Raw genomic sequence first — 23620 nt, 5'->3', positions numbered from 1 at the left:
GTGCAAGTTGATTGTATCTTTGGGCTTTTCACCCCTTGTCCGATGTGTGGTTTGCAAACATCCTCACCCAGTTGTTGTGCTGTCTTTGCATTGAGTGGATGGTTGCCCTGACTGAGCAGAAGCATGTGCATTTGACGTGGTCCCCGTGGTTTTCTTGTTTCCTTTGTTGCCCTTGCCCAGTCCGACATGCTTCTTCCAAATAGGCGGCTCAGACAGATGGCCAAGAGCACTCTGCCTAGGTCTTCTCCTGCCAGTTTCACGGTTACAAGAGTGCCATTCAAGAATTTAATCCATTTCGATGTGGTGTGTGTGACAGGTTAACATCAGGGTGTACTCTCGTTGTCTTTCATGTGGCTGTGCAGGCTTCCCAGCACAGTTTATTGTAGAGATTCTCGATTCTCCACTGTCTCCTCTTGGTTCCCTTGTCGAAAATTGGCTGTCCATGTACCTTTGACTTCGGCTCTGCGCTCTCGATTCTGTTGCATGGGTCTGTGTGCCTGTTTTTGGGTCATGACTGTGCCATCTCAGTACATAGCGCTTTGTCTCAAATGTGGAAATTGAAAAACTGAGCAAAAAAAACCTAAAAGAACAGATTGCCATACGAATAATAAGATCTCTATGAAGAACATTAGCAAAACAGGTGAAAGCCATGTTAATTCAAAAACTAGCAATCGTTTGGGGAAAGAAGTTCAAAAAGACAAAAGGAAAAAGAAGGATATTCTGGCATCTAGGAATGGAAGAATTAACACACTTCAAACGTCCATACGGGAGAAAGGAATCTCTGGAATCCATGCAATCCCAGTGAAGGAAGCAGCAATATTTGCTGTGTGCAGGGAGGTTGTCAGGACAACTTCGAATCTTGATGTTGTTTATGACATCACGGTGATCATGTCCCCCAAGATGGCCGCATAGTTACAGTCTGAGGATTGGCCTAGGCTGGGCTATTAAAGGCAGAGATACCCCGAAACAGCTTTGACATACAGAAAGCAGGCACAGAAACTGGAAGAGATGAAACAGACTGTGATTCAAGGGATAAGAAAGGAATCCTTGGCAAGAAGCGAGAATAGTGGGACAAGCACTGAGAGGAGAACCTTGTCATCTATTCAAGTCTATGGGGAGGCCATGCTGATTCAAGCTTGAAACTTGATTGGAAACAAGAGGCCAGACTTGGGCCTTATCAGACCTACGTTGTCCTTCTGCCTTAAGCATGATCCAAAGTCAAGAATGATGTCTTGAGGACACGTAAGAGAAGAATCGATGCCTCGTTTCCTAGGCCCCTAGCATTCTTTGCAGATCAGTCTCACTTTCCTTAGATCTGGCATCACGGGGGCCCACTGGGTACATGCTAATGTGTCCCAAGAGATGTCTTGGAAGCCTTGAAGGAATGGAGCCCTGTCACGCTTGGGGTATGTCTCCTTGTTTGCAAGGGCTCTACAAGTGTGCTGAAAAGCACCCTTTTCCAAAGGGCTTCGTTCCTTTGTGAAGGCTGCCCTCCCAGGCTAGAGTGCTCAGTTTGGCTCCAGTGAAATTATCTCCCCCTACCTCTTGCCCTAGAAGGATTATTGATTATGTGTTTGGACACCCTAGGTAAGGAAGTAGGCTGAAAATGAGAACATTACAATTCTGTTTCAAGAAAAATAAACAGGCCAGGGCTGAGGATGTAAGGCCAACAAATGGCACAGCCTATAGAAATAAAGTAAGCCCGTATCTAGACGGAATCTAGGGGAACGTTCAAGGATCAGGGGTCAGGTTCAAAACTTCCCAAATCCAGAAAAGAGACAGAAAAATATCTTTCCTGGAGAGAGGAATTCATCAGATTTGTCTAATTGGTCTCGGAAACAATGTGTCTGTGAAGGGGGTTGCCAGGACCACCTCGAATTTGGAGTTTCTGATCTCAGGATGTCAAACCAACCCAGATGACCACGTTTTCTAAGTGCTCAGTTTGACCTAAGCTAATATAGCAAAGATTCCTACAAGTGCCCTGTGCAAATTCATAGACCATACCCAAGAGTCACGAAAGGGCGAGACTTCCACAGCAAATGCAGGGCTCCCACACTGTGCTGTTTCAGTACCTAGCGCTTCGTCCTATATGTTGAAATCAGAAAGTGCTCTTGTTGTGTTCCCTGTGGCTGTGCAGGCTTCCCAGCACCGTTTACTGTAGAGACTCTCCTTTCTCCACTGTCTCCTCTTGGCTCCCTGTTCGAAAAGTGGCTGTCCATGTACATTTGAGTTGGGCTCTTGGCTCTCGATTCTGTTTCATGGGTCTGTGTGCCTGTTTTGCAGCTCAGACTGTGCCATTTCCGTACCTAGCGCTTCATTGTATATTTTGAAATCAGGAAGTGTGACACGTCCTGCTCTGTTCGTTTTCCTGAGGATTCGTTTGCCTATTCAGGGTCTCTTGTTTCTGGGTAGAAACTTTCGGATTCTCTCTTCTATCTCTGTGGCAAATATTGCTGCAACTTTGACTGGGATTGCATGGAATCCAGAGATTTCTTTCTCCAGTATGGACGTTTCAAGTGTCTTAATTCTTCCATTCCTAGATCCTGGAATACCCTTCTTTCTTGTGTCTTCTTGAATTTCTTTCCCCAAACGTTTGCTACGTATTGATTGACATAGCTTTCACCTGTTTTGCTAAGGTTCTTCATAGAGATCTTATTCTTCTCTCTGGCAAGCTGTTGTTTTTTTTTTCCTAGCTTCAGTTTTTCTACTCTTTGTGACTTTAAATTGGTTTTGTTTTGACAAAAGTGCATCGCTGTGCTCACATCTGCTGGCAATGCTCCTGTATTTGCTGTGGAAGTCTGGCCCTGTCTAACGTCCCTTCCCATGTGCGTCTACACTACCTCAGACGTGTGCCCCAGAATGACTGAAGCAGTGGTGAGCAGGCTCACCCCCAGGATTCCACCCGACCAACCCCAGGACCCTGACCCAGAAGGTGTGGGCCTCACTGCTGCACCACCAGCCGGCCCCTTTCATGTTCCATTGGCAACCTACCGTTGAGAGCAATGGGACTTGAATATGCTACTTGAGCCCAACTATGGCACTGTGTAGATGAGGCCAGGTTGTTTTTCGGGTCCACTGTGATGTCAGAGGATTTGTCATAATTGTGTCTCTGCTGTCCCATCATGCTTCAGGGACACAGGGGTTACTTTCACCTTGCCACCAGGCTCATACCAAATGCCAACATCTTCCCCTTGAGCAATGGGGAAGACACCAGGTTCATTGTGGTTCCACATGCTGAGGAGGAGACAGACAATAGGCTTTTAACCAACAACCCTTTAGCAATGTTTGCGGGAGTGTCAGAAAGCACCAATGTCAGAAAAGCCCTTTACTCTCGGCCATGCCCTCCATTCCTCTAGAGGTAGGAGGCACAAGGCACTGGCACCACCCCTGAAGGGTATCACAAAGCACCAATATCAGAAAGGCCCCTTTACTCTCAGCCGTGCCCTCCATTGCTCTAGAGGTGGAAGGCTCAAAGCACTGCCTCCATCCTTCAATGGGAAACAAGCCATAAACTGTCTTGTTTCCAGCTCTTTAGGAAGCTGAGAAAGAACTCGCTTTCCACAGTGCAGTTACAGCATACGGGGAAACTCTCATACAAAGGCAGCTCAAACGCCATTTCTTCCCAGCCCTTAACTCACTGCTTCAGGACTTCTGCTTCTGCCACATTTCCACCTTGCCAACCCGGCTCAGACGAAATGCCTACATCTTCACCTTAAGCAACTGGGCTGAGTGCAAAATAATTGAGTGTCCACGTGCTTAGGAGGCGATAGACTGTACGCCTTTTTCCAACCACCGTTGTGCACTGGTGCAGAGAGTGTTGGAAAGCACCTATGTCAGAAAGACCCCTTTGCTCTCAGCCGTGCCCTCCATTGCTCTAGAGGTGGAAGGCACAAAGCACTGCCTCCATTCTTCAATTGGAGACAAGCCATAAACCGTCCTGCTTCCAGCTCTTTAGGAAGCTGGGAAAGCAGTCGCATTCCACAGTACACTTACAGCGTCCTGGGAACATCTCATACAAAGACAGCTGAACACCGTTTCTTTTCAGCCCTTAACTCGCCAATCTGCAACATCTGCATCTGCTGAATTTTCACCTTGCCAACCCGTCTGAGATGAAATGCCTACATCTTCCCCTTGAGCAATGGGGACGAGGATCGGATGATTCTTGTTCCACATACTGAGGAGGAGACAGACAATAGGCTTTTAACCAACCGCCCTTGAGCAATGGTTGGGGGAGTGTCAGAATGAGCCAAGGCCAGAAAGGCCCTTTACTCTCGGCCGTGACCTCCATTTCTGTATAGGTGGAAGGCACAAAGCACTGCCTCCATCCTTCAATGGGAGACAAACCACATACTGTCTTGTTTCCAGCTCTTTGGATGCTGAGAAAGAACTCGCTTTCCACAGTGCTGTTACAGCATACGCAAAGGCATACAAAGGCATCTCAAATGCCATTTCTTCCCCGCCCTTAGCTCGCCGCTTTAGGACTTCTGCTTCTGCCGCAGTTGCACCTTGCCAACCTGGCTCAGACGAAATGCCTACATCTTCCCCTTAAGCAACTGGGCTGAGTCCCAAATCATTGTGCGTCCACGTGCTTAGGAGGAGACTGACAATAGGCTTTTTACACATCGCCATTGTGCACTGGTGGAGAGAGTGTCAGAAAACACCTTCGTCAGAAAGTCCGATTTGCTCTCAGCCATGCCCTCCAATGCTCTAGACGTGGAATGCACAATGCACTGCTGGGGAGAGTCTCGAAAAGCACCAGGACGTGGTTCTGGCATGTCTGAAATGTGGTTCCGGCATGCCTGGCAAGTGATTCCAGAGTCTCCGCCAAATGGCTCTTGCGTAGCCGGCAGGTGATTTTGGCTTGTCCAGTAGGTGGTTCCGGCGAGTGGAGCAGGTGGTTCTGGCGTGCTCGGCATGAGGTCCAGGCCTGTCCTGCAGGTGGTTCCAGAGTGTCCGGCATGTGGTTCTGTCACGTCTGAGAGAAGGTTCTGCCATGCCGGCAGGTGATTCCGGAGTGTCCAGCAAGAGGTTCTGGCGTAACCAGCAGGTAACTTGGGAGTGTCCGGCAGGTGGATCTGGCAAGTCGAGTCGGTGGTTCCGTCGTGCTCAGCAGGTGGTTCAGGCATGTCTGGCAGGTGGTTCTGGTTTGTCCCGGAGGTGGTTCCAGCGTGTCTGGCATGTGGTTCTGGCACATCTGAGAAGTGGTTCCAGCATGCCCAGCAGGTGATTCCAGAATGTCTGCCAAGTGGTTCTGTGGCAGCCGGCAGGTGATTTTGGCATGTATGGCAGGTGTTCCTCATGAGTCAAGCAGTTGGTTCCGGCGTGCTCGGCAGGTGGTTCTGGTCAGTGCGGGAGGTGGTTCCTGCGTCTCCGGCACGTGGTTCTAGCATGTCTCAAACGTGGTTCTGGCATGCCCGGCTGGTGATTCAGGAGTGTCCGCCAAGTGGTTCTGGCGTAGCTGGCAGGTGATTCTGGTGTGTCCGGCAGGTGGTTCCAGTGAGTCGAGGAGGTGATTCTGGCGTGCTCGGCAGGTGGTTCAGGCGTGTCCAGCATGTGGTTCTGGCACGTCTGAGAGTTGGCTCCGGCATGCCCGGCAGGTGATTCCGGAGTGTCCACCAAGTGGTTCTTGCATAGCCGGCACGTGGTTCTGGCGTGTCCGGCAGGTGGTTTCGGTCTTTCCCGGAGGTGGTTCTGGCGTGTGTGGCATGTGTTTCTGGTACATCTGAGAGGTGGTTCCAGCATGCCCTGCAGGTGATCCCGGAGTGTCCGCCACGTGGTTCTAGCGTAGCTGGCAGGTGATTTTGGCGTGTCTGGCATGTGGTTCCGGCGAGTCGAGCAGGTGGTTCGGGCGAATTCGGCAGGTGGTTCTGGCGTGTCCGTCCTCTGGTTCTGGCACGTCTGAGAGGTGGTTCCGGTATGCCTAGCAGCTGTTTCCGGACTTTCCACCACGATATTCTGGCGTAGCCGGCAGGTGATTTTGGCATGTCTGGCAGCTGGTTCTGGCAGAGTTGAGTAGGTGGTTACTGCGTTCTCAGCTGGTGGTTCTGGCATGTCCAGCACATGTTTCTGTCACGTTTGAGTGGTGGTTCTGGCATGCCCAGCAGGTGATCCCCGAGTGTCCGGCACCAGGTTCTGGCATAGCTGGCAGGTGATTTTGGCGTGTCCGGTGGGTGGTTCGGGTCTGTGCAGGAGTTGGTTATGGCGTGTCAGGCACATGGTTCTGGCACGTCTGGGAGTTGGTTCCGGCATGCCAGGCAGGTGATTCCAGAGTGTCCAACAAGAGGTTCTGGCATAGCCGGCAGGTGATTTTGGCGAAGAGAGCAGGTGGTTCCAGAGTGCTTGGCAGGTGGTTCAGGCGTGTCCGGCAGGTGGTTCTGGTCTCTCCAGGAGTTGGTTCCGGCAGTCTGACATGTGGTTGTGGCACATCTGAGAGTTGCCTTCAGCATGCAGGGCAGGTGATTCCGGAGTGTCCGCCAAGTGGTTCTCGCATAGGCCGTAGGTGGTTCTGGCATGCTTGGCAGGTAGTTGCGGGTAATGGAGCAGGTGGTTGTGGTGTGCTTGGCAGGATATTCAGACGTGGTCGGCAGGTGGTTCTGGACTGTCCAGGAGGTTGTTCCGGCGTCTCTGACACGTGGTTCTAGCATGTCTCAAACATGGTTCCTGCATGCCTGGCAGGTGAATTCTGCAGTGTCCGCCAAGTGGTTCTGGTGTGCTCGGCAGGTGATTTTGGCGGGTCTAGAAAGTGGTTGCAGCGAGTCGAGCAGGTGATTCTGGCATGCTCGGCAGGTGGTTCCGGCGTGTCTGACATGTGGTTCTGGCACATCTGAATGGTGGTTCTGGCATGCCTGGCAGGTGATTCCGGAGTGTCCGCCAAGAGGTTCAGGCATAGCCGGCAGGTGATTTTGGCGACTCCAGCGGGTGGTTCCGGTCTCTCCAGGGGTTGGTTCCGGCATTTCCGGCATGTGGTTCTGGCAATTCTGAGAGTTGCTTCCGGCATGCCTGGCAGGTGATTGTTCAGTGTCCGCCAAGTGGTTCTCGCACAGCCAGCAGGTGGTTCTGGCGTGCTCAGCAGGTGGTTCAGGCATGGTCGGCAGGTGGTTCCAGCATCTCCGGCATGTGGTTCTGGCATGTCTGAAACTTGGTTCCAGCATGCCCAGCAAGTGATTCCGGAGTGTTTGCCTAGTGGTTCTGGCATAGCCGGCAGGTGACTTTGGCGTGCCCGGCTGGTGGTTACCGCGAGTCGAGCAGGTGGTTCTGGCGTGCTCGGCTGGTGGTTCAGGCGTGTCCAGGAGGTGGTTCCGGTCTTTCCAGGAGGTGGTTCCAGGGTGTCCGGCATGTGCTTCTCACACGTCTGAGAGGTGGTTCCGGCATACCTGGCAGGTGATTCCGGAGTGTCCGCCAAGTGATTCTGGAGTAGCCGCCAGGTGATTTTGGGTTATCTGGCAGGTGTTTCTGGCGAGTCGGGCAGGTGGTTCCTGTGTGCTCGGCAGATGGTTGAGGGGTGGTCGGCAGGTGGTTCTGGACTCTCCGGGAGGTGGTTCCGGAGTCTCTGGCATGTGGTTCTAGCAAGTCTCAAACATGGTTCCTGCATGCCTGGCAGGTGATTCCGGAGTGTCTGCTAAGAGGTTCCGGTGTAGCCGGCAGGTGATTTTGGCTTGTCCGGCAAGTGGTTCTGGCGAGTTGAGCAGCTGTTTCCGGCGTGCTCGGCAGGTGGTTCCGGTGTGTATGGCATGTGGTTCCGGCATGTCTGAATGGTGGTTCTGGCATCCCCGGCAGGTCATTCTGGAGAGTTTGCCAAGAGGTTCTGGTGTAGCCAGCAGGTGATTTTGGCATGTCCAGCAGGTGATTTTGGCGTATCCGTCAGGTGGTTCTGGCGAGTCAAGCAGGTGGTTTCGGTGTGCTGGGCAGGTGGTTCAGGCGTGTCCAACATGCGGTTCCGGTCTGTCCGAGAGGTGGTTCCAGCCTGTCCATCATGTGTTTCTGGCATGTCTGGGAGGTGGTTCCAGCATGCCTGGCAGGTGATTCCGGAGTGTCTGCCAAGTGGTTCTGGCATAGCCAGAAGGTGACTTTAGTGTTTCCGGCAGGTGGTTTCTGCGACTCGAGCAGGTGGTTCCAGCATGGTCAGCAAGTGGTTCAGGCGTGTCCAGCAGGTGGTTCCCGTCAGTCCGGGAGGTGGTTCCGGCTTGTCCGGCACGTGGTTGTAGCATGTCTCAAATGTGGTTCCGGCATGCCCGGCAGGGGATTCCGGAGTGTCTGCCTAGTGGTTCTGGCGTAGCCAGCAGGTGATTTTGGCATGTCTGGCACGTGGTTCTGGCAAGTCGAGCAGGTCATTCTGGTGTGCTCGGCAGGTGGTTCCGGAGTGTTTGGCATGTGGTTCTGGCACGTCTGAATGGTTGTTCCAGCATGCCCGGCAGGTGATTCTGGAGTGTCCGCCAAGAGGTTCTGGCATAGCCTGCAGGTGATTTTGGCATGTGTGGCAGGTGGTTCCTGTCTCTCCAGGTGTTGGTTCCAGCAGGTGTGACATTTGGTTGTGGCACATCTGAGACTTGCCTTCAGCATGCAGGGCAGGTGATTCTGGAGTGTCTGCCAAGTGGTTCTTGCATAGACGGCAGGTGGTTCCAGCATGCTTGGAAGGTAGCTGCAGCGAATGGAGCAGGTGGTTGCGGCGTGCTCGGCAGGATGTTCAGACGTGGTCGGCAGGTGGTTCCGGACTGTCCGGGAGGTTGTTCCGGCATCTCTGGCACGTGGTTCTAGCATGTCTCATACATGGTTCCTGCATGCCTGGCAGGTGAATTCCGCAGTGTCCGCCAAGTGGTTCTGGTGTAGCCAGCAGGTGATTTTTGCGTGTCCAGACAGTGGTTCTGGCGAGTCGAGCAGGTGGTTCCAGCGTGCTCGGCAGGTGATTCCAGAGTGTCCGCCAAGTGGTTCTGGCGTAGCTGGCCGGTGATTTTGGCGTGTCCAGCAGGTGGTTCCTGCGTGCTCGGCAGTTGTTTCAGGCATGGTTGGCAGGTGGTTCCGGACTGTCCGGGAGGTGGTTCCGGAGTCTCCAGCATGTGGTTGTAGCATGTCTCAAACGTGGTTCTGGCATGCCCGGCAGGTGATTCTGGAGTGTCTGCCTAGTGGTTCTGGCATACTCGGCTGGTGATTTTGGCGTGTCCGGCAGGTGTTTCCCTCGAGTCGAGCAGGTGGTTCCGGCGTGCTCGCAGGTGGTTCAGGCATGTCCGGCAGGTGGTTCCGGTCTCTCCAGGAGTTGGTTCCGGCATATCCGGCATGTGGTTCTGGCATGTCTGAGACATGGTTCCAGCATGCCAGGCAGGTGATTCCAGAGTTTCGGCCAAGTGGTTCTGGCATAGGCAGCTGGTGATTTTGGTGTGTCCGGCAGGTTGTTCCTGTCTTTCTGGGAGGTAGTTCCAGGGTGTCCGGCATGTGCTTCTCACACGTCTGAGAGGTGGACCCAGCATTCCTGGCACGTGATTCCAGAGTGTCCTGCAAGTGGTTCTGGCATAGCCGGCAGGTGATTTTGGGGTGTCCGGCAGATGGTTCCGGTGAGTCAAGCAGGTGGTTCCAGCGTGCTCAGCAGGTGGTTCCTGTCTCTCCGGGAGGTGGTTCCTGCGTGTCTGGCACATAGTTCTGGCACGTCTTAGATGTGATTCCAACACGCCTGGCAGGTGATTCCGGAGTGTCCGCCAAGTGGTTCTGGCGTAGCTGGCAGGTGATTTTGGCATGCTCGGCAGGTGTTTCCGGTGTCTCCGGCACGTTTTTCTGGCATGTCTGAGAGGTGGTTCCGGCATGCACGGCAGGTGATTCTGGATTCTCAACCTATTGGTTCCAGCGAGTCGAGCAGGTGGTTCTGGCATGTGTGGCAGGTGGTTCCGGTCTGTCCTGGAGGTGGTTCCAGCGTGTCTGGCATGTGCTTCTGGCACGTCTGAGAGGTTGTGCTGGCATGCCCAGCAGGTGATTCCGGATTGTCCAGCAATTGGTTGTAGTGTAGCCGGCAGGTGATTTTGGCGTGTCCGGCAGGTGGTTCAGGCAGGTCCAGCAGGTGATTCCAGAGTTTCGGCCAAGTGGTTCTGGCATAGACAGCAGGTGATTTTGGCGTGTTCGGCAGGTGGTTCTGGTCTTTATGGGAGGTGGTTCCAGGGTGTCTGGCATGTGCTTCTCACACGTGTGAGAGGTGGTTCCAGCATGCCCGGCAGGTGATTCTGCAGTGTCCGCCAAGTTGTTCTGGGGCAGCCGGCAGGTGATCTTCGCGTGTCCGGCAAGTAGTTCCGGTGAGTGGAGCAGGTGGTTGTGGCGTGCTGGGCAGGATGTTCAGGCGTGGTCGGCATGTGGTTCCAGACTGTCCGGGAGGTGGTTCCGGCGTCTCGGGCACGTGGTTCTACCAGGTCTCAAACGTGGTTCCTGCATGCCCGGCAGGTGATTCCGGAGTTTCGGCCAAGAGGTTCTGGTGTGTCCGGCAGGTGATTTTGGCGAGTCCGGCTGGTGGTTCTGGTGAGTCGAGCAGGTGGTTACGGCGTGTCTGGCAGGTGGTTCTGGTCTTTCTGGGAGGTCGTTCCGGCGTGTCCGGCACTTGCTTCTGGCACATCTGAGAGGTGGTTTCGTCATGCCCAGCATGTGATCCTGGAGTGTCTGCCAAGTGGTTCTGGCATAGCAGGTCATTTTGGCGTGTCCGAGAGGTGCTTCTGGCAAGTCGAGGAGGTGGTTCCAGCGTGCTAAGCAGGTACTTCCTGTGTCTCTGACATGTGGTTCTGGCATGTCTGTGAGGTGGTTCCAGCATGCCCATCAGGTGATTCTGGAGTGTCCGCCAAGTGGTTCTGGCATATCCGGCAGGTGTTTTTGGCGTGTGAGGCTGGTGGTTCCAGGGAGTCGAGCTGGTGGTTCCGGCATGCTGGGCAGGTGGTTCAGGGTTTCCGGCAGGTGGTTCCAGTCTGTCAGGGAGGTGGTTCCGGTGATTCGAGCAGGTTGGTCCGGCGTTTTTGACATGTGGTTCCCGTCTGTCCTGTAGGTGGTTCCGGCGTGTGCAGCGTGTGGTTCTGGCGTGTCAGAGGTGGCTGCAGCATGCCTGGCAGGTGGCTCCGGAGTGTCCGACAAGTGGTTCTGGCATAACCGAGAAGTGATTTTAGCTTGTCTGGCAGGTGGTTCCAGCAAGTAAAGCATGTGGTTCCGGCGTGCTCAGCATGTGGTTCCGGTCTGTTCGGGAGGTGGTTCCGGCGTGTCAGGCATGTGGTTGTGGCTCGTTTGAGAGGTGGTTCCTGCACGCCTGCAGGTGATTCTAGAGTGTCCACCATGTGGTTCTGGGGTTCCGGCAGGTGATTTTGGCGTGTCCAGCAGGTGGTTCCACCAAGTTGAGTAGGTCATTCCGGTGTGCTTGGCAGGTGGCTCCGGCGTGTCCAAATGGTGGTTCTGGTCTATCCGGGAGGTGGTTCTGGCATGTCTGGCACATGGTTCGGGCACGTCTGAGAGGTGGTTCGGGCATGCCCGTCAGGTGATTCCTGGGTGTCTGCCAAGTGGTTCTGGCATCACCAGCAGGTTATTTTGGCGTCTCCATCAGGTCTTTCCTAATTTTTGGGCTAGTGGCTCTGGCTTGTAAGACAGGTGTTTGTGGTGTTTCTGGCCCCCGGTTCTGACATACTCCGCAGGTGGTTTCAGTGTTTGTGGCATATCTGGCACCTGTTTGTGGCATATCCAACAGGTGTTTCCAATGTGTCTGGCATGTGGTTGTGCTATGTTTGGAATCTGGTTCCATCGTGTCTGTTGTGTGCAGCTGGCATGTTGAAGAGATGGTTCTACAGTGTCAGAATCGTCATTCCACTGTGTCCAGCAGGTGGTTACAGGTGGTTCTTGCATGCAACGTGGGTGCTTCTCGTGTGCCTGTTGGGTGATTCTGGCATGAATGTGTGGTTGTTTGAGAGTGTGCAGAGGGTGTTTTTGGCATGTCTCCCAGGGTTTTCTGGCATCTAAGGGGCATGATTCATTTTTATACATCAGGTGAGTTTGTTCTCAGCTTCCTAAAGAGATAGAAGAAAGATGGTCTGTGGCTTGTCACACTTTGAGCAGAGGAGCCAATGCATTGTGCATTCCGCGTCTAGAGCAATGGAGGGCAAGGCTGAGAGGAAAGGGGCCTTTCTGACATAGGTGCTTTCCGAAACCCTCTCCACCAGTGCTCAACTGTGGTTGGTGAAAAGCACATTGCCTATCTCCTGCTAGGCACATGTTTGCACAATCATTTGGGACTCAGCCCAGTTGCTTAAGGGGAAGATGTAGGCATTTTGTCTGAGCCGGGTTGGCAAGGTGGAATTGCGGCAGAAGCAGAAATTCTAAACCTGCGAGTTAAGGGCTGGGAAGAAATGCCATTTGAGCTGCCTTTGTATGAGAAGTTCCTGGTATGCTGTAACAGGACTGTGAAAAGCGAGTTGTTTGTCAGCTTCTTAAAAAGCTGGAGGCAAGAGACTTTATGGCTTGTCTCCCATTGAAGGATGGAGGCAGTGCTTTGTGCCTTCCACCTCTAGAGCAACAGAGGGCACGGCTGAGAGTAAAGGGGCTTTTCTGAGATTGGTGCTTTCTGACACTTTCCCAACCATTGCACAAGGGTGGTTAGTTAAAAGCCTATTGTATCTCTCCTCCTAAGCAGGTGGAACCACAATAATTTGGGCCTCGTCGCCATTGCTTAAGGGGAAGTTGTAGGCATTTCGTCTGAGCCAGGGTGGCAAGGTGGAAATGTGGCACATGCAGATGTTCCAGATCGGCGAGTGAAGTGCTGGAAGAAACGGCTTTCAGCTGCCTTTGTATGAGATGTTCCCTGGACGCTTGAAGAGCACTGTGGAATGCGAGCTCTTTCTCAGTGTCCTAAAGAGCTGGACGCAAGAAGATTTGTGGTTCGTCTGCCAATGAGGGGTGGAGCCAGAGCCAGTGCATTGTGCCTTCCTCCTCTAGAGCAATTCAGGGCACGGCTGAGATCAAAGGGACCTTTCTGACATAGGTGTTTTCTGACACTGTCTCCACCAGTGCACAATGGTGATGTGTAAAAGCCTATTGTCGGTCTCCTCTTAAACATGTGGAAGCACAGTCATATGGGCATCGTCCCCCTTGCTGAAGGGGAAGATGTAGGCATTTCGTGGGAGCCCGGTTGGCAAGGTGGAAATTGGTAGAAACAGAAGTTCCAAATCGGCAAGTTAAGGGCTGAAAAGAAATGGCATTTCGGCTGCCTTTGTATGAGATGTTCCCTGGATGCTGTAAGATCACTGTTGAAAGCAAGTTCCTCCTCAGCTTCCTAAAGAGATGGAATCAAGGTGGTCTGTGGCTTGTCGCCCCTTGAGGGGTGGAGCCAGTGCATTGTGCATTCCACGTCTAGAGCAATGGAGGGCACGGCTGAGAGCAAAGGGGTCTTTCTGACATAGCTGTTTTCCGACACTCTCTCCACCAGTGCACATTGGTGGTTGGAAAAAGGCGTGCAGTCTATTGCCTCCTAAGCAGGAGGACACTAAATCATTTGTGAGTCAGCCCAGTTGCTCAAGGGGAAGTTTTAGGCATTTCATCTGATAGCCGGGTTGGCAAGGTGGAATTGTGGCAAAAGCAGAAGTCCTAAAGCTGCGAGTTAAGGGCTTGGAAGAAATGCCACTTGAGCTGCCTTTGTATGAAACGTTCCTGGTATGCTGTAACAGGACTGTGGAAAACGAGTTGCTTGTCAGCTTCCTAAAGAGCTGGAGGCAAGACACTTTATGGCTTGTCTCCCATTGAAGGATGGAGGCAGTGCTTTGTGCCTTCCACCTGCAGAGCAATGGAGGGCACGGCTGAGAGTAAAGGGCCCTTTCTGCCATTGGTGCTTTGTGACACTCCCCCAACCATTGCTCAAGGGCGGGTGGTTAAAAGCCTACTGTCTGTCTCCTCCTCAGCATGTGGAACCACAATCATCCGGGCCTCGTCCCCATTGTTCAAGGGGAAGATGTAGGCATTTCATCTGAGCCGGGTTGGCAAGGTGGAAATGCGGCAGAAGCGGATGTTGCAGATTGGCGAGTTAAGGGCTGAAAAGACACGGCGTTCAGCTGCCTTTGTATGAGATGTTCCCAGGATGATGTAAGAGCACTGTGGAATGTGAGTGCTTTCCCAGCATCCTAAAGAGCAGGAAGCAGGACAGTTTATGGCTTGTATCCAATTGAAGGATGGAGGCAGTGCTTTGTGCCTTCCACCTCTAGAGCAATGGAGGGCACGGCTGAGAGCAAAGGGCCCTTTCTGACATAGGAGCATTCTGACACTCTCTGCACCAGTGCACAATGGCTGTTTGTAAAAAGCCTATTGTCTGCTCCTGCTAAGCATCTGGAAGCACAATCATTTGGGCCTCGTCCCCATGCTGAAGGGGAATATGTAGGCGTTTTGTCTGAGCCGGGTTGGCAAGGTGGAAATCTGGCAGAAGCAGAAGTTGCAAATCAGTGTGTTAAGCGCTGAAAAGAAACGGCATATCAGCTGCCTTTGTATGAGATGTTGCCAGGACACAGAAAGAGCACTGTTGAAAGCGAGTTCTTTCTCAGCTTCCTAAAGAGATGGAAGGAAGATGGTCTGTGGCTTGTCGCCCCTTGAGGGGTGGAGCAAGTGCATTGTGCATTCCACGTCTAGAGCAATGGAGGGCACGGCTGAGAGCAAAGTGGTCTTTCTGACATAGCTGCTTTCCGACACTCTCTCCACCGGTGCACAATGGTGGTTGGCAAAAGGCATACAGTCTATCGCCTCCTAAGCACGTGGACGCTCAATCACTTGGGACTCAGCCCAGTTGCTTCCGGGGAAGATGTAGGCATTTCGTCTGAGCCGGGTTGGCAAGGTGGAACTGCGGCAGAAGCAGAAGTCCTAAAGCGGCGAGTTAAGCGCTGGGAAGAAATGGCGTTTGAGCTGCCTTTGTATGAGAGTTTCCTTGTATGCTGTAACATCACTGTGGAAAGCGAGTTCTTTCTCAGCTTTCTAAAGAGCTGGAGGCAAGACAGTTTATGGCTTGTCTCCCATTGAAGAATGGAGGCAGTGCTTTGTGCCTTCCACCTCTAGAGCAATGGAGGGCACGGCTGAGAGTAAAGGGGTCTTTCTGCCATTGGTGCTTTCTGACACTCTCCCAACCATTGCACTTCGTGGTTAGTTAAAAGCCTATTGTCTCTCTACTCCTCAGCATGTGGAACCACAATCTTTCAGGCCTCGTCCCTATTGCTGAAGGGAAAGATGTGGGCATTTCGTCTGAGCAGGGTTGGCAAGGTGGAAATGTGGAGGATGCTGATGTTCCAGACCAGCGAGTGCAGTGCTGAAAAGAAACGGCGTTCATCCTCCTTTGTATGAGATGTTCCCTGGACACCGTAAGAGCACTGTGGAAAGGGAGTTTTTTCTCAGCTTCCTAAAGAGCTGGAAGCAGGACAAGATGTGGTTTGTCTCCCATTGAGGGGTTCATCCAGGGACAGTGCCTTGTGCCTTCCACCTCTAGAGCAATGGAGGGCACGGCTGAGAGTAAATGGGCCTTTCTGACATAGCTGCTTTCCGACACTCTCTCCACCAGTGCGCAACGGTGGTTTGTAAAAAGCGTATTGTCTATCTCCTCCTAAGCAGGTGGACTTTCAGTCCTTTGGGACTCAGTGCAGTTGCTTCAGGGGAAGATGTAGGCATTTCGTCTGAGCCAGGTTGGCAAGGTGCAATTTTGGCAGAAGCAGAAGTTCTAAAGTGGCGAGTTAAGGGCTGGCAAGAAAGGCCGTTTGACCTGCATTTCTATGACACTTTCCCTGTAGGTGGTTCCCGGGAGTCGAGCAGGTGTTTCCGGCATGCTTGGCAGGTGTAGAAGGTGCATCCGGCAGGTGGTTCCGGTCTTTCATGGAAGTGGTACATGGCGTCCAGCACGTGGTTCTGGCACATCTGAGGGGCCATTCCATCATGCCCAGCAAGTTATTCCAGAGTGTGGGCCAAGTGGTTCTGGCGTGGCTGGCAGATGATTTTGGCGTATCAGGCAGGAGGTTCCAGCGAGTCCAGCAGGTGGTTCCGGCGTCCTCATAACCTCGTTCAGGCGTATCTGGAACGTGGTTCCTGTCAGTCCGGGAGGTGGTTCCGGAGTGTCAGGCATGTTTTCCAGGCACGTCTGAGAGGTGGTTCTGGCATGCCCGGCAGGTGATTCTGGAGTGTCCGCCAAGTGGTTCTGGCCTAGCCAGCAGGTGGTTCCGGCGTGCTCGGCAGGTGGTTCAGACGTGTCCGGTAGGTGGTTGCAGTCTTTCCGGGAGGTGATTCCAGGTTCTCCACCACGTGGTTCTGGCACGTCTGAGAGGTGGTTCCAGCATGCCCAGTAGGTGATTCCAGATCGTCCGCCAAGTGGTTCTGTCGTAGCCAGCATGTGATTTGGACGTGTCAGGCAGCTGCTTCCAGCGAGTCGAGCTGGTGGCTCCGGTGTGCTGGGCAGGTGCTCAGGGTATCTTTGGCACGTGGTGCTGGCCTGTCTGAGGGCTGGTTCAGGCATTCCCGGCCGGTGATTCCAGAGTGTCCGCCACGTGGTTCTCTCGTAGCCGGCAGGTCATTTTGCGTGTCCGGCGGTGGTTCAGGCGAGTTGAGCAGGTGGTTCCGGCGTGTCCAGCAGGTGGTTCCGGTCTGTCCTGCTGGTGGTTCCAGTGTGTCTGGCAGGTGCTTCTGGCACGTCTGAGAGGTTGTGCCGGAATACCCAGAACTTTATTCCGGCTTGTATGCCAAGTGGTTCTGGCATAGCCGGCAGGTGATTTTGCCGTGTCTGTAAGGTGGTTCTGGTGAGTAGAGCATGTGTTTTGGCCGAGCTCGGCAGGTGCTTCCGGCGTCTCAGGCACGTGGTTCTGGCACGTTTGAGAGATGGTTCTGGCATACCCGGCAGGTGATTCCGGAGTGTCCAGCAAGTGGTTCTGGCATAGCTGGCATGTGATTTTGGCGTGTCTGGCCGGTGGGTCCTGTGAGTCGATGAGGTGGTTCTGGCAATCTCGGCAGGTGGTTCATGCACGTCTGGAAGGTGGTTCCGGCATGCCCGGCAGGTGATTCTGGAGTGTCCGCCAAGTGGTTCTGCTGTAGCTGGCAGGTGATTTTGGAGTGTCCGTCAGGTGGGTCCTGGTAGTGGAGCAGGTGGTTCCAGCGTGCTAGGCAGGTGCTTCCAGGGACTGCAGCACATGTTTCTGGCACATCTGAGAGGTGGTTCCGGCATGCCCGGCAGGTGATTCCAGAGTGTCCAGCAAGTGCTCTGGCGCAGCCAGCATGTGATTTTGGCATGTCCAGTAAGTGGGTCCTGCGAGTCAAGCAGGTGTTTCCGGCGTGTTCGGCAGGTGGTACAGGTGTGTCCGGCAGGTGGTTCCAGTCTGTCCAGGTCGTGGTTCCGGCGTGTCCGGCATGTGGTTCTGGTACGTCTCAGAGGTGGTTCCGGCATGCCCGGCAGGTGATTCTGGACTGTCCACTAAGTCGTTCGGCGGTAGCTGGCTGGTGATTTTGGCTTGTCCGGCAGGTGGTTCCGGCATGTCGAGCAGGTGGTTCCGGCGAACTCGGCAGGTGCTTCCAGTGTCTCAGGCACGTGGTACTGGCAGGTTTGAGAGGTGGTTCTGGCATGCCTGGCAAGTGATTCCAGAGTGTCTGGCAAGTGGTTCTGGCATAGCTGGCAGGTGATTTTGGCATGTGCAGCAGGTGGCTCCTGTGAGTCCAGCAGGTGGTTCCGGCATGCTCGGCAGGTGGTTCCGGCGTGTCCAACACATGGTTCTGGCACATCTGAGAGGTGGTTCCGGCATGCCCGGCAGGTGATTCCTGACTGTCCGACCAGTGGTTCTGGCTTAGCCGGCAGGTGATTTTGGGGTGTTCGGCATGTGCTTCTGTGGAGTGGAGCAGGTACTTCCTGCATTCTCGGTAGGTGCTTCTGTGGTCTCTGGCTCTTGGTTCTGGCACGTCTGAGAGGTGGTTCCGCCATGCCTGGCAGGTGATTCCAGAGTGTCCACCAAGTGGTTCCCGCCTATCTGGCAGGTGGTTCAAGCGTGTCCAGCAGGTGGTTCTGGGGAGTGGATCAGGTGGTTCCCACATGCTCGGCAGGTGACTCCGGAGTGTCCGATAAGTGGTTCTGGCATAGCCAGATGGTGATTTTGGCGTGTCCGGCAGGTGGTTCTGGCGAGTCAAGCAGGTGGTTTCGGCATGCTTGGCGGGTCATTCAGGCGGCTCCGGCAGGTCGTTCCAGTCTGTCCAGGAGGTGGTTCCGGCATGTCAGGCACTTGGCTTTGGCACGTCTGAGAGGTGGTTCTGGCATGCCCGCCAGGTGATCCCGAGAGTCTGACACGTGGTCCTGGCATAGCCGGCAGGTGATTTTGGTGTGTCCAGAAGGTACTTCCAGAGAGTCAAGCAGGGGGTTCCGGCATGCCCGTCTGGTGATTCCGGTGTGTCCGCCAAGTGGTTCTGGCATAGCTGGCAGGTGATTTAGCGTGTCCAGCGGTGGTTCCGTCAAGTCGAACAGGTGGTTCTGGCATGCTCAGCAGGTGGTTCAGGAGCATCTGGCAGGTGGTTCCGTTCTGTCAGGTGGGTGGTTCCTGCATGTCCAGCATGTGGTTCTGGCACGTCTGAGAGGTGGTTCCGGCATGCCCGGCAGGTGATTCTGGAGTGGCCACCAAGTGGTTCTGGCTTAGCCGGCAGGTGATTTTGGCTTGTCCGGCAGGTGGTTCTGTGGAGTGGATCAGGTTCTTCCGGCTTTCTTGGCAGGTGCTTCAGGCGTCTCTGGCATGTGGTTCTGGCACATCTGAGACATGGTTCCAGCATGCCTGGCAGGTGACTCTGGAGTCTCCGACAAGTGGTTCTGGCATAGCTGGCAGGTGATTTTGGCATGTCTGGTAGGTGGTTCTGGCGGGTCGAGCAGGTGGTTCCGCTGTGCTTGGCAGGTGGTTCTGGCGTGTCCGGCAGGCGGTTCCAATCTGTCCGGTAGGTGGTTCCGGCGTGTCCAGCACGTGGTTCTGGCACATCTGATAGGTTGTCCAGAATGCCCGGAAGGTCATTCCAGAGTGCCCGCCAAGTGGTTCTGGCATAGCTGGAGCTGATTTTGGCTTGTCTGGCAGGTGGTTCTGGGGAGTGGATCAGGTGATTCCGGTATAATCGGCAGGTGGTTCTGGCACGTCCGGCACATGGTTCTGGCATGTGTGAGAGGTGGTTCTGGTATGCCTGGCAGGTGATTCCAGAGAGTCCACCACGTGGTTCTGGAATAGCCTGCAGGTGATTTGGGCATGTCCAGCAGGTGCTTCCGGCGAGTCAAGCAGGTGGTTCCGGCGTTTTGGGCAGGTGCTTCCGGTGTCTTTGGCATGTGGTTCTGGCATGTGTGAGAGGTGGTTCCGGCGTGCCCGGCAGGTGATTCTAGAGTGTCGGCCAAGTGGTTCTGGTGTAGCCTGCAGGTGATTTTGCCTGTCCAGCGTTGGTTCCCGTGTGTCGAGCAGGTGGTTCCGGCGAGTCTGGCAGGTGGTTCTAGCTAGTCTGGCAGGTGGTTCCGGTCTTCCCTGTAGGTGATTCCAGAGTGTCCAGCTCGTGCTTCTGGGACATCTGAGAGGTTGTGCCAGCATGCCCAGCAGGTGATTCCAGAGTGTCCACCAAGTTGTTCTGGCATAGGCAACAGGTGGTTCCGGTGTGCTCGGCATGTGGTTCAATCGTGTCCGGCAAGTGGTTCCGGTCTGTCCGGGAGGTGATTCCGGCATGTCCGGCACATGTTTCTGGCACTTCTGAGAAGTGGTTCCGGCATGCCCGGCATGTGATTCCAAATGTTCGCCACAACCGGCAGGTGATTTTGGCGTGTCCGTCAGGTGCTTCCGGTGAGTCAAGCGTGTGGTTCTGGCATGCTGGGAAGGTGCTTCCGGTGTCTTTGGCATGTGGTTCTGACATGTCTGAGAGGTGGTTCCTGCATGCCTGGCAGGTGATTCTGGAGTGTCCGCCAAGTGGTTCTGGCATAGCCTGCAGGTGATTTTGCATGTCCGGCGGAGATTCCAGCGCGTCGAGCAGGTGGTTCCGGCGAGTCTGGCAGGTGGTTCCGGTCTGTCCGGGAGGTGGTTCCGCCATGTCCGGCACGTGCTTATGGCACGTCTGAGAGGTTGTGCTGGGATGCCCCGCAGGAGCTTCCAGAGTGTCTGACAAGTGGTTGTGGCATAGCTGGCAGGTGATTTTGGTGTGTCCGGCAGGTGGTTCCGACGAGTCGAGGAGGTGGTTCTGGCTTGCTCGGCAGGTGGTTCCGGTCTCTCCAGAAGGTGGTTCCTGCATGTCTGGCACTTAGTTCTGGCAAGTCGTAGATGTGGTTCCTACACACCTGCCAGGAGCTTCCGGAGTGTCCACCAAGTGGTTCTGGCATAGCCGGGAGGTGATTTTGGCATGTCCGGCAGGTGGTTCTGGCGCTTCAAGCAGGTGGTTCCGGCATGCACGGCAGGTGATTCTGGATTCTCAATCAAGTGGTTCCGGCGAGTCGAGCAGGTGGTTCCGGCGTGTGCAGCACGTGGTTCCGGTCTGTCCTGGAGGAGGTTCCGGCGTGTTTGACACGTGCTTCTGGCATGTCAGAGAGGTTGTGCTGGCATGCCCGTCAAGTGATTCTGGAGTGTCCAGCAACTGGTTGTATTGTAGCTGGCAGTTGATTTTGGCATGTCTGGCAGGTGGTTCCGGCATGCTCAGCAGGTGGTTCAGGCGGTTTCAGCAGGTGGTTCTGGTCTGTCCAGGAGGTGGTTCCGGCATGTCCGGCACGTGGTTCCGGCACATCTGAGAGGTGGTTCTGGCATGCCAGACAGGTGATTCCGGATTGTCCACCAAGTGGTTCAGGCGTAGCTGGCAGGTCATTTTGGCATGTCCGGCATGTGGTTCCGGCGATTCAAACTGGTGTTTCTGGTGAGCTCAGCAGGTGCTTCCGGCGTCTCCATCACGTGGTTCTGGCACATTTGAGAGGTGGATCCGGCATGCCCGGCAGGTGATTCCAGAGTGTCCGGCAAGTGATTCTGGCATAGATGGCAGGTGATTTTGGCGTGTCCGGCCAGTGGGTCCTGCGGACCGTGCAGGTGGTTCCATGTTCGACAGGTGATTTTGTATGTCTGGCCGTGGTTCCAGCAGTCCGAGCCGGTGGTTCCAGCGTGGCCTGCAGGTGGTTCCGGTCGGTCCTGGAAGTGGTTCTGTCGTGCTCGTCATGTTCTTCCAGCGTCTCTGGCATGCGGTTGTGGCATGTCTGAGAGGAGGTTCTGGCTTGCCTGGCAAGTGATTCCGTAATGTCTGCCAAGTGGTTGTGGCATGCCAGCGGATGATCTTGGCGTGTCCGGCAGGTGGTCCCCCAAGTTGAGGAGGTGGTTCCAGCATTCTTGGCACATGGTTCTGGTCTGTCCTGTAGGTGGTTTCGGCGTGTCCAGCACGTTGTTCTGGTACGTCTGAGAGGTGTTTCCGGCATGCCCTGCAGGTGATTCTGGACTGTCCATCACGTGGTTCTGGCATAGCTCGCAGGTGATTTTGACATGTCCGGCAGGTGGTTCCAGCGTGCTCGGCAGGTACTTCAGGTGTCTCTAGCACGTGGTTCTGGCACTTCTGAGAGGTGATTCCTGCATGCCCAGCAGGTGATTCCAGAGTGTCCGCCACGTGGTTCTGGCGTAGCCGGCAGGTGATTGTGGTGTGTCCAGCAGGTGGTTCTGGGGAGTGGATCAGGTGGTTCTGGCATACTTGGCAGGTGGTTCCGGCGTGTCCGGCACATGGTTCTAGCACGTCTGAGAGGTGGTTACGGCATGCCCGGCAGGTGATCCCGGAGAGTCCTCCAAGTGGTTCTGGCATAGCCCGCAGGTGTTCTTGGTGTGTCCGGCCAGTGGTTCTGGAGAGTGGAGCAGGTGGTTCCGGCGTGCTCGGCAGGTTGTTCAGGTAGGTGCAGCAGGTGTTTGCAGTCTGTCCATGACGTGGTTCTGGCATGCCCAGAAGGTGATTCTGGAGTGTCCAAGTGGTTTTGGCATAGCCGGCACGTGATTTTGGCATGTCAGGCAGGTGGTTCCGGCGTGTCCAGCAGGTGGTTCTGGCGAGATCGGCAGGTGCTTCTGGTCTCACTGGCATGTGGTTGTGGCACATCTGACAGGTGGTTCCGGGATGCTCGGCAGGTGATTTGAGTCTGTGGCATGTGGTTCTGGCACATCTGAGAGGTGGTTCTGGCATGCCCTGCAGGTGATTCCGGAGTGTCCTTCAAGTGGTTCTGGCATAGCTGGCTGGTGATTTTGGATGTCCAGCAAGTGGCTCCAGCGAGTCGAGCAGGTTGTTCCGGCATGCTCAGCAGGTGGTTCAGGCAGGTCTGGCAAGTTGTTGCGGTCTGTCCAGTAGGTGGTTCTGGCGTGTCCAGCACGTGCTTCCGGCATTTCTGAGAGGTGGTTCTGGCGTGTCCAGCACGTGCTTCCGGCATTTCTGAGAGGTGGTTCTGGCATACCCGGCGGGTGATTCCATAGCTTCTGCCAAGTGATTCTGGCCTAGCCAGCTGGTAGTTTTGACGTCTCCGGCAGGTGGTTCCGGCGAGTCGAGCAGGAGGTTCCGCCGTGCTTGGCAGGTGCATCTGGTGTCTCTGGCACATGGTTCTGGCACGTCTGAGACGTGGTTCCTGCATGCCTGGCAGGTGATTCCGGATTGCTCATCAAGTGGTTCTGGCGAGTTGAGCAGGTGGTTCCAGCGTGTCTGGCAGATGGTTCTGGTCTGTCCTGGAGGTGGTTCCAGCATGTCCGGCACGTGCTTCTGGCACATCTTAGAGGTTGTGCTGGCATGCCCAGAACGTTATTCCGGCTTGTTCGCCAAGTGTTTCTTGTGTAGCCAGCAGGTGATTTTGTCATGTCCGGCAAGTGCGTCCAGCGAGTCAAACAGGTGGTTCCGGTGAGTCTGACAGGTGGTTCCGGTCTGTCACGGAGGTGGTTCCAGTGTGTCGAGCATGTGCTTCTGGGACATCTGTGAGGTTGTGCTGGCATGCCAGGCAGGTGATTATGGAGTGTCCGGTAACTGGTTGTGGTGTAGCCGGCATGTGATTTTCGCGTGTCCAGCAGGTAGTTCCGGCATGCTCGGCAGGTGGTTCAGGCAGGTCCAGCAGGTTGTTCGGGTCTGTCCGGGAGGTGTTTCTGGCATCTCCGGAGCGTGGTTCTGGCACATTTGACAGGTGGTTCCAGCATGCCCAGCAGGTGATTCCAAAGTGTCCAGCAAGTGGTTCTAGCATAGCCAGCAGGTGATTTTGGCGTCTCCGGCAGGTGGGACCTGCGTGTCAAGCAGGTGTTTCCGGCATGCTCGGCAGATTATTTTGCTTGTCCGGTGATGGTTCCGGTGAGTCGAGCAGGTGGTTCCAGCGTGTCCTGCAGGTGAATCCGGTCTGTCATGGAAGTGGTTCTGGCATGCTCGGCCTGTGCTTCCAGCATCTCTGGCATGTGTTTCCGGCATGTCTGAGAGGAGGTTCTGGCATGCCTGGCAAGTGATTCCGTAATGTCTGCCAAGTGGTTCTGGCATGCCAGTGGGTGATCTTGGCATGTCCAGCAGGTCGTTCCGGCGAGTAAAACAGGTGGTTCTGGCATGCTTGGCATATGGTTCCAGTCTGTCCTGTAGGTGGTTTCAGCGTGTCCAACACATTGTTCTGGTACGTCTGAGAGGTGGTTCTGGCATGCCCTGCAGGTGATTCCGGACT

The sequence above is a fragment of the Equus asinus genome, chromosome 24 (assembly GCF_041296235.1).
Source record: "Equus asinus isolate D_3611 breed Donkey chromosome 24, EquAss-T2T_v2, whole genome shotgun sequence".
NCBI lineage: Eukaryota > Metazoa > Chordata > Mammalia > Perissodactyla > Equidae > Equus > Equus asinus.
Note: the sequence above shows the minus strand (reverse complement) of the source record.